General features: G+C 50.0%; 1 long non-coding RNA gene across 1 annotated transcript in view; it reads right to left on the bottom strand.

Moving 5' to 3' along the window:
* The window catches only part of LOC113593143 (uncharacterized), a 244,706-nt gene extending 236,968 nt beyond the window's left edge, over positions 1 to 7,738 (bottom strand). The window contains exon 1 of the long non-coding RNA XR_003413192.2: positions 7,074 to 7,738. This is a non-coding gene — a long non-coding RNA (uncharacterized LOC113593143). The remainder of the gene's footprint in view (positions 1 to 7,073) is intronic.
* Between the last annotated feature and the right edge of the window lie 1,330 nt (positions 7,739 to 9,068).

Here is a 9,068-nt window from a genome sequence, read left to right as displayed (position 1 = left end):
GGGTACTAGACCTGGCGTAATATGCTAAACAAATCTAATGGTGTGCTTTATTTCCCCCCTCAGCAGAACTCTTAATTACGTATGTTGCAAATGCACAGAGAAAATGGATTAGCCAGAGCAGCTGTTCGATGCTGGAGCGGCACCCTCCCCAGAAGGCTTTGCAAGGAGACTGTGAGGAGGCCCCACAGGCCGGGCCGGGGAGCTGGCAGGAGTCTGGGAAGAGCAGGTGGGAGGCTACTGCAGGATCTGAATCTACAGCCACAAGGTGTCTGTTCCTTGGTGCCCCAACGGGAGAAGTGGGGCATGGGTTAGAGGGTGAGTGGTAGTGCGGGCCAGGCCAGTCCTGTGACCGCATGGGCTGAGGCTCAGCTTCACGGCTCACTGCTGAGGCCATCGTCCTAGTCAACCCACGCAGAGCCGTGCCTGAAGCCCTCACCGGTGCTAAGTGTCAGTAGGTCCTATGGCAAGGTGACTCACTACTGCCCCCTTGGAAGTTGCAGGAATCATGTCAGTTTCACAGTCACTTATGGTCTGTGAGAGGAGTCTACTAAGGGACATAGGAGGGCCTCTTCCCTGGAAGGACAAGTCAGAAAGCTAAGAACTTGGGGCTTTAACTGGGGAAGGCAGACCAGTTAATGGAAAGCAATAGAAGGTGCAAGGTATAAGGGCAGAAACCCACTTTGAAAAGAAACATCCTCCAGATGGACAGAGTCCTGATGCAACATGAACTGGACACTGGTCAGTGACAGAAGTATCATGGAGAGACCTGTCCCCTGAACTCAGGTCCGAGGCGCTGGTGTATGTGTGTGTGCACATGAGCGAGTGTGTGCGTGAAGAGGACTCTGCCTTAGACACAAAGGTCCTCATCTGTGAAGCCTTTGGTACTGCCATCCTGAGCGGGAGAACATCCAGCGGGCTGTGGTGGGATTCGTACCCAGGACCTGGGTTCGAGTCCCATCCTCCCACGTACCAGAAACTATTATAACCTTTCTGGGCCCAGCTTCTCCAACTAGCTTGGCCTATGAAAAACCGGCCTTGAACTTATCAGTAATAGTGCTTGAATCTGAATGTGTTGAGGGACCTGTGTACTTACAGGGGATCTCTCTCTCCCAGGGTTGTAGGAGGGGTATGCACTGAATCAGTGAAGCTGCTTTATGAACTGGAAAGTGCAATAACAATAACAGTAGCATTTATTGAGCACTTACTATGTGCCAAGCACTATTCTAAACGTTTTACATGCTTTATCCCATCCAGTGCTCATAATACACCTACCTACAGGTCCTATTTGTATCCTGGTTATTCAGATGAGGACATTAAGGCAAAAAGAGATTACATCGATTCTCAAGGGTTGTACCACTAATAAATGGGTGGAGTCAGGATTCAAACCCTGGCATCTTAATCCTATCTGCTACACACCTGTTATCAGTTATTGTTTCATATAAGACCGTCACCCTTATTTAAAAAAAAAAAAAACTGGAAGGTATTATGCTGAGTGAAATAAGTAAGTCAGAGAAGGACAGATATCATATGTTTTCACTCATACGTGGATCTTAAGAAACTTAACAGAAGTCCATGGGGGAAGGGAAGAGGGAAAAAATAGTTACAAACAGAGAGGGAGGGAGGCAAACCATAAGAGCCTCTTAAATACAGAGAACAAACTGAGGGTGGATGGGGGGGGTGGGGGAAAGGGGAAAATGGGTGATGGGCATTGAGGAGGGCGCTTGTTGGGATGAGCACTGGGTGTTATATGTAAGCCAATTTGACAATAAATTATATTTTAAAAAAAAAGACCACCACCCAGTATGGGCTGGGCTTAGGACACGGCAAGAGGAAGCAGGCCCATGCACCACCCAGCAGCATGGGACACTGAAGGTGAACGGAAACCTTTGGGCTCCAGTCACGTAAGCAGCAGGTGTAAAGGCACATGCTGCATTTAAAATTCAGAACAAGGCTATAGCGTAGGGCCAGGGCAGCAGTCTAGCCTGAGGAGGAGGAAGGGGGCACCATGGCAGGGACAGTGGAGCTTTGAGAGCAATGTACTGCTAGTCCACCTGCTAATGATTCCTCCGAACATTGGTTCCACTCCATTCCATGAGACACATCTCTATGCAGCACCTACCTTGCACCAGGTGTGGGGGACGAGATGAATGAAAAGTGTGGTCTGTGTCCTTCTGTAGCTTGTAGTCTACCAAGGAAGGCCAATACTACATGCGTCCTTGCAAGCATGAGGAGTCTAGAGGACGACGAGGCTTGGGTGTGTATTAGTTAGGGCAGTGCTAACTGCTATGATGAACGGACCCATGATGGCTCCAACTCAGAACGTCATCCTTCACTCACTCAGCAGGACAACACCAATACTCCCGCTTGGTGAAAGATGCTCTCCTCTGCTCTTCATTTCTCTTACAGACAGGATGACAGCAGCTCTGCCATCTTCAACAGGAATCCTTCAAGTCCTCCCCAGGGGCACCATCAACGTCAGCAGAAGGGAAAAGAGCAAGGAGTGTGTGGGAAGTTTCTGTGGGCCAGGCTTGAGAGTAGCACAGATCAATCACTTTCTACTCACATGCTAATGACCGGACCTCAATACAGGCCACGCCTAACTGCAAAGGAAGAGCAGAGTCCCCACAGGCCATAGATTTGGTGAGGAGCCAGCAGATGGTTATAGCGGGCAATGGAGGATCTTGGCCCGCCATGTTCTCTCTGTTTGGAATGCCTCTCCTAGTCCCACTTCCCCTCTTTCTACACAGCCAACTCTGTGACTTCATGAACAATGGCACATACCAATTATAATGTTCTTTTTCCTTCTTGTACACATAAGCCCCTTCTATTCTCAAAAGCCCTATAAACATAATTGTCACTGATAACGTGACTTGCATTAGTGATACCGAGGGAAGGGAGGAGGCCTTTGACCACACGGGGGCCTATCTGGACAGGCAGCAAATAATAGCAAAAAGCAAGACATCAAGAGGGGACTCCAGAATTGAGTAGAGACAGGAATTCAGAACCACAAGGAGCCAGCAGAACATAAGGTTACCTAGAGAATTCTCAAAACTACTGGGCAGAGTGACTCTTCAGAGGTGTGTGGGATGTTGACTCAGATTACTTTATTTAGAAATTAAGCAAAAGGTGAGATATGTTAATAAAATCTGGAGGACACCTAGAGAAAGGAATGAAGGACACGAGACAGTGTTTCACACATGTTCATCAGATGGAAGATTAACAGACACGACGCGTCGCTCCGTCCGGGGTGTCTGCTTCTCAGCCACCTCGTTACATAGGAATCGCTATGCCCAACTGACAGACAAGACAATCATTTCAAAGAAAGCCTCGCAGCCCATGAACAGAGGAGCTGGATGCAAACTCAGGCACGGTCTTAACTGCTACACTCCACTGCCTGAGAAAGGAGAAGAGCAAGAGGACAGAATTTATTAGGAGTTTGGGAAAGAGGTGGGCAGGCGGGAGATGCAATTGTGACGAGGAAGCAAGGCTGCCAAAGGCCAGACTTTCTGGAGACAGAGCCGTGGGCCAAAGAGGGCAAGAGGGCCCCCTGGCTCCTGAGGGAGGGAGGCTGGTGATCCCAGCTAGCCAGCCTCCCCAAAGGGAAAGAGAAGAAGCCTGCTCACCCAGACGGTGGTTGCTCCTCTCTGCTGGGGCAGAAGGAAGGGAGTTCTTGGCAATGCTTGACTTGCTAAGCCTCAGGGGAGAAAAACCAGGGAGTTGGTGAGAGCAGCTCCCTAAGGTGCCTTGGGCGTGATGCAGCGCTTTCCAGCAGGGAGCGAAATCAGGAGGAAGGGAATCAAGACCAGATGGAGTTAGTGTTCCAGCAAGTGCACGTGGTTTTAGAAATGAAGGAGAAACGTGGATTGAGGCCAAATCCAGTTCGCAGGGTTCCACAAACCTGCAGTCCCTGGGGAATCATGCAGACACAGGATGTCAGGCCTGGGAGGCATTTCAGAGATCATCCTGCCTGGCTGCTCCTTTTACAATGGGGGAAACTGAGACCTGGAGAGAGTAGGTCAGCGCAAGGGTCGGGGCCGTATCCCAGATCCCTGCTCCCCCTTATTGTCACCGAGACCAAGGAGGCATGTAGGCAGCAGGCCTGCTTTTCACTCCTCCCTCTGCACCAACTCTGTGGAGCACCACTAACCAGGAGGTGCTAAAGCCTTGGGGGCTGCTGAGGTGCAGGGTTTTGTGCAGATGTCTCTTCATCCACCCCCTGCCCTCTCCTTCCACGGAAGGTCCCTACTCCAGGGTCTCTAAGTGCTTCAGTAGCTGTGTGACCTTGGCAAGACACTTTGCCTCTCTGACTCAATTTCTTTCCCCAGGAAAGGGCACTATAGGGCAAGAAAATCATTGAGTCCTGTGCTTTTCCTGTGCCCACAAGAACTACGACGTCAGGATAAAGGCTGATGTTGGGAGAAGGCAACCAAGATTGTCAGAGCGGACAAGCAGACCCTCTCCTAACACTGGTGTTGGGGGAGGGGGCAAGGCAACCAAGGCCCCCAAATCATGGGTCTAAATGCTTAAAAGGTACAATGAATATAACAAACTGATAAAATACGCTTACCCCCCCTACCTTGACAAATACATCTTCGTGATGACAAAATTGAAAAATCTAGGTGTAAAACCACAGTTTCTTTTTATATGACTTAAAGTTGGCAACTCTTAAAGATAGATGAATTTAATTATTATTGCACATGTTTGGGTGCTGACAATGTTTGGATGAGTAATAAAACAAAGATAAAATAATTCAAAAACTATTGTGTATTTACTCCAAAATTATTTTTCTTGCCTTTATTTAAAGAGTCCCTAATTATGTTGTCATAATCGAGACGTTTACATAATTTGTGTTCTGTTGAGATTAACGCCAACTTAGACATCTCTTGAGGTATTGTAGTTCTTAGATAGTTTTTTTCTTGTTGTTGTTGTTAATTTCAATTTGAAGAAACTTCTCTGCAGAGGCAGGATAAATTAGAAATGACAATACAATTCTTAAAGCCCCACATCTATGTATTCAGAAATAAGCGGAGAATTTTACTTATTTTCAAATACTATAATATGGCCACATATGATAAATTATCATTTCAGGAAATGATATAAAACAGTTGATTTTCATCCTGTTTCTCACAGGATAGAGTAACATTGGCGTTCTGCATGATACTTTATGCATGTTACATCTAGACTTACAGATGGACAAAAGTAAGAGAAACGGGAGTTAATACTGCAAAGTGTTTCTGATTTTTTATATACAACTATTGCAAATACCACACTAATTAATGAATACCTCCATGAATTTGAATTTGAACACAAAGAAAACAAGAAAATGGATGCTTAGCGCTGTGGACAGTTCATTATGAAAGAATCTATTTCATTGTGCTATCTGAGAAGGATTTGACAAGTTAATTAATTGGCCTTCTATCTAAGCACTTCCACTGCTTAAATCCTAGTTTGCCCACCATCCACCCCAAAACACTGTCTCCCTGATGTGGGCAGCAGCACAACCCAGCACCTTCATAGCAACCTAACCCAGCCACCTTTTGTTTCAAGAACAGAGGGCAAAACACCGGGAGAAGGACCTCCCTGGGGCATGATTCATGGCAGTCCTGAGAGTGGCTGTTTAGGGTTACAGGTCCCACCAAACCAACACTGAGCACTGGAACCCGCTAACAGAGGGACCCAAGTGTTTTCTTATAAATAGATGTATTAGCGTGGGGGGGCTTACAGAGTATGTGGAGCTTCTAAAGTGTAGGAGAAATCCTCCCCTTGTCCAGAGAAGAGTGTTGCTGGAAATTTCAAGCTGGAAGGGATGAGGCTGGGAGGCTACCTGATGCCGCCTGGGGGCAAGAACCTCTAGGATCATGTCCAGCTTCCTTCTAAGAGCACACGCTAGCCTCCTGAGCCCTATCCTCTCCTGTCCTGTCACTCACCCAGCTGTCTCACCAGACCACTCAGACTTCCCTGCCATGTGCTCACACCCCTCTGTGACTTTGCTCTTGTGGTTACATCCACGTGTCTTTTCCCCTTCCCTTTGTTTAACTGGTTTATTAAATGGTTTATTAAACAGTTTATATTCAGTGGGGCATAAATACAACATATTTTTTTCAAGCCATCCCTTCCATCACATTCTTTGGATTCTCTCATTAACAGATACCCTAACTTTCTGGTTCCTTTCCCGGATCTGGATCCTTTGGCGCTGAGGCCAGGAAGGGGGGCGGGCGTTTAGAAATGATGGCTGGGGTCATTGTGTGGAACTGGCAGCCTGACAACATGGGGAAGGCCTTGGTCTCTAACGGTTCAGTTTGGTCCCACCCCCTGCTGGTGGCTTTGCCTGTGTGCAGGTATACATGGTGGTCTTGGATTAGTGTTGGCTTTACCTATTCCTCCAGTGCTGAGCACATGTCAGGAAGGGCAGCCATGGCTACCTCAGGCCCGTGCCAGTGGTCTACCCCCCCGGAGAAGGCCGTCGCTTCATGCAGCGGACAGGCCCCATACCAACCGCCCCTCCTCCAGACACCTTGTCCTTCCACATCAGTGAGGTCTTCTGGGTTTTCTTTGGTACTCTCTGAGAGCTGGAGGCACGTATGGAGGGGAGACCCCCCCCTTCCCTTCCCAGATTTACAACACTGCGGTTCCTTCTGGCCTTGGCCCAAGCCACTCTGGACTTCAACTTCTGTGCTCCGCACTCCCCATTCCCTGGCTCCCGCTTCAGAAAAATCAGGAAAGGTGCAAGCAGAGGACACAAGTCAAACCTGTGCGAGAACCCCTCACTGTCCCCATCTCCAGTCAAAGCCCGGAAGTGTCTACTTTGTCCTGGGAGTGATGTGTCATCTCTCCGCCTATAGGCACTCCCAACCTCCCTGAATAATTCCCTCAGAGCCACTCTCAGCTGGCTTGGGGGAGAGAGAGAATTCTAAATAGTCTCCACAAAATCAGCAGCCGGCCCCTCCCCCTTCTTCTACACACTGGGATGTTGGACACTAGAATGTGCTGTGGGGCAGGGGGTGACAGGGCCCGATCAGCTTCTTAACAAGCCCCAGCTGTCGGTGTCTCTCTTTAGGATGTGGTTCTCTTACCATTTCTCTGCACCCAGCTGCTGACCCCACTGTTGGTCCAGTCCCCTCACACACTTGGCCAGTGGAAGATTCCGGTTAGGTCTCAGCCCTGTGCCGGGTCTGCCCCAGCCTCCCAAGCTGCCAGCCTCTCCTCCAGGCTCCCACAGGGGTTTGGATTCACTCTGGGTCTACTGTGGTGCGCTTAGATGTTTGCAACTGTTTTCTCCAGCATGTCTGTGAGTACCCAACGGGCAAGGAGTGGGCTTAGGCATCTTGTACCCCCAGGACACACCACTGGGCCTGGCGCCTCACAGGCACACACTGCCAGCTTGTCGAAGGAAGGAAATGAGATGGATGGACTTAATTAGGGAATAACGAATGAGTCAGTTATTGAGTAAAGGAAGGAACTCATCAGCAAGTGAGTGACCAAAGGAAGCAGTGAATTATCGCAAGCCTTTCCTTGGCCCCCTTCCTGTTGTCCAGCCTCCCCGGGGAGCTCCCAGCAAGCCCATCTGCAGCCGGCCCTCAGCTCATCAGATTCAAGGAGAGTGGTCTGCCCCACCCCTGGTAATGGAACTGTTAGCTCAGGAGGCAACAGTCTCACCATGTAAAATCACTGTCTATTCTAGTCAAATTAACTAGGTAATACTCTGCATTAGTGTAAAATTCTCCATCAAACCATGAAGACTGCCATTTAAAACATTCAAGGCCCGAGTAGGGGAGGAGAGGGCAGAGAATGCAAGAACCAGCACTTTTTCCTGAAAAGCAATGTTGAAAGGCCTCCCAGCCTCTCCAAGCAGGGAGGAGTCCCACCTGGGATTGTTGAGAGCCCGGGCCGCAGGCTGCCGGCTGCTCTAGCCTCCATTCCCCGGGCTTCTGAGTGACTCCTCTGGTCTTACTTCTTGGGGTCACCGCCCCTACACCGCGCCCTTCCTCCGAGGGCTCAGGTGGTTGATGCTGAGACTGTAGAGGGAAGGACAAGATGAAATCTCCAGCACAAACATGCCAAGTCATCTGCTGGTGCCCCCTGCTCTACAAAGAAGCCACCCTGAACCAACTGGAGAGCATGATTAATTCTCAGAACCCCAAAGGTCCAGCCACCTTATGCCACCACTGGGAAGTGGTGCCTAGGGGTCCCCCGAGAGGCCCCATGATTGAATGAAAAAGTGACCGTTCCTGAACGTGGCTAGATATTAAGGGGAGCATCTTTAGCATTTACTGGGCAGCTTCCACAGTCAGATGATAGGCAGTGGAGGAGAGAGCTTCTTTGGGGATCATGGACCCAGATTTGAGGTAGCCTGTGAGCCCAGGAGATGGGACTACACTTCCTTTACCTTTCTGACACCCCCAATTGGCACCCAATTGGTGCTGGGCAAATGCTACAACAGACACTTGCATTCGGGAATAAAAAGTGAACCAACAGAGCCAGGGATACGAGGCACCTGCACATACACCCATCAAACTGGCAGCCACTCATCCCAACCCCTCGGGGCTTGGTCCTGGAGCACCCCGCAGGAGGGGGAGAAAAAGAGGCAGCTTCCCAGGGGACTGCTCCACGCTGAGGTAGCATACTGGCTGCTGTGCTCTGGGGAAACAGCTCCCTGCCTAAACGCACAGATGGACAGACAGGTCTTATTAAGCATACGACATTCAGGGGCCTCGTCTGGAAAAGACATTGATTCTAAACGGCTGTTTGCCATCGACAAGCCACGGCACCAAGGCAGACAGCTCTGGGTTATCCGGCTTGCGTGCCCTCCCCCACCACCCCACCCCCTGCGTGGACACACACAAGCACCCCAGAGCCCCTCTGCCCTGGCCCTGTGCCTGAGCTGATACTGCATTCCGGGCTGCGGACTCGCTTGGTAGAGCACAGGTGCCAGCACATCCCTCCCTGTCCCCTGGGGACCTCAGGCCCAGCTGTAGCAGCCAGGCAGCCTTGGGACCCTGCAGTCCTCACCAGCCCCCACCCATAGAGCCCATCAGCACAGCCCCCCATCTCCCTGTCCCCTCTCCCAC

This window comes from Acinonyx jubatus, chromosome D1, assembly GCF_027475565.1.
Source record: "Acinonyx jubatus isolate Ajub_Pintada_27869175 chromosome D1, VMU_Ajub_asm_v1.0, whole genome shotgun sequence".
Classification (NCBI taxonomy): Eukaryota; Metazoa; Chordata; class Mammalia; order Carnivora; family Felidae; genus Acinonyx; species Acinonyx jubatus.
This window is presented reverse-complemented; position numbering and strand designations above follow the sequence as displayed.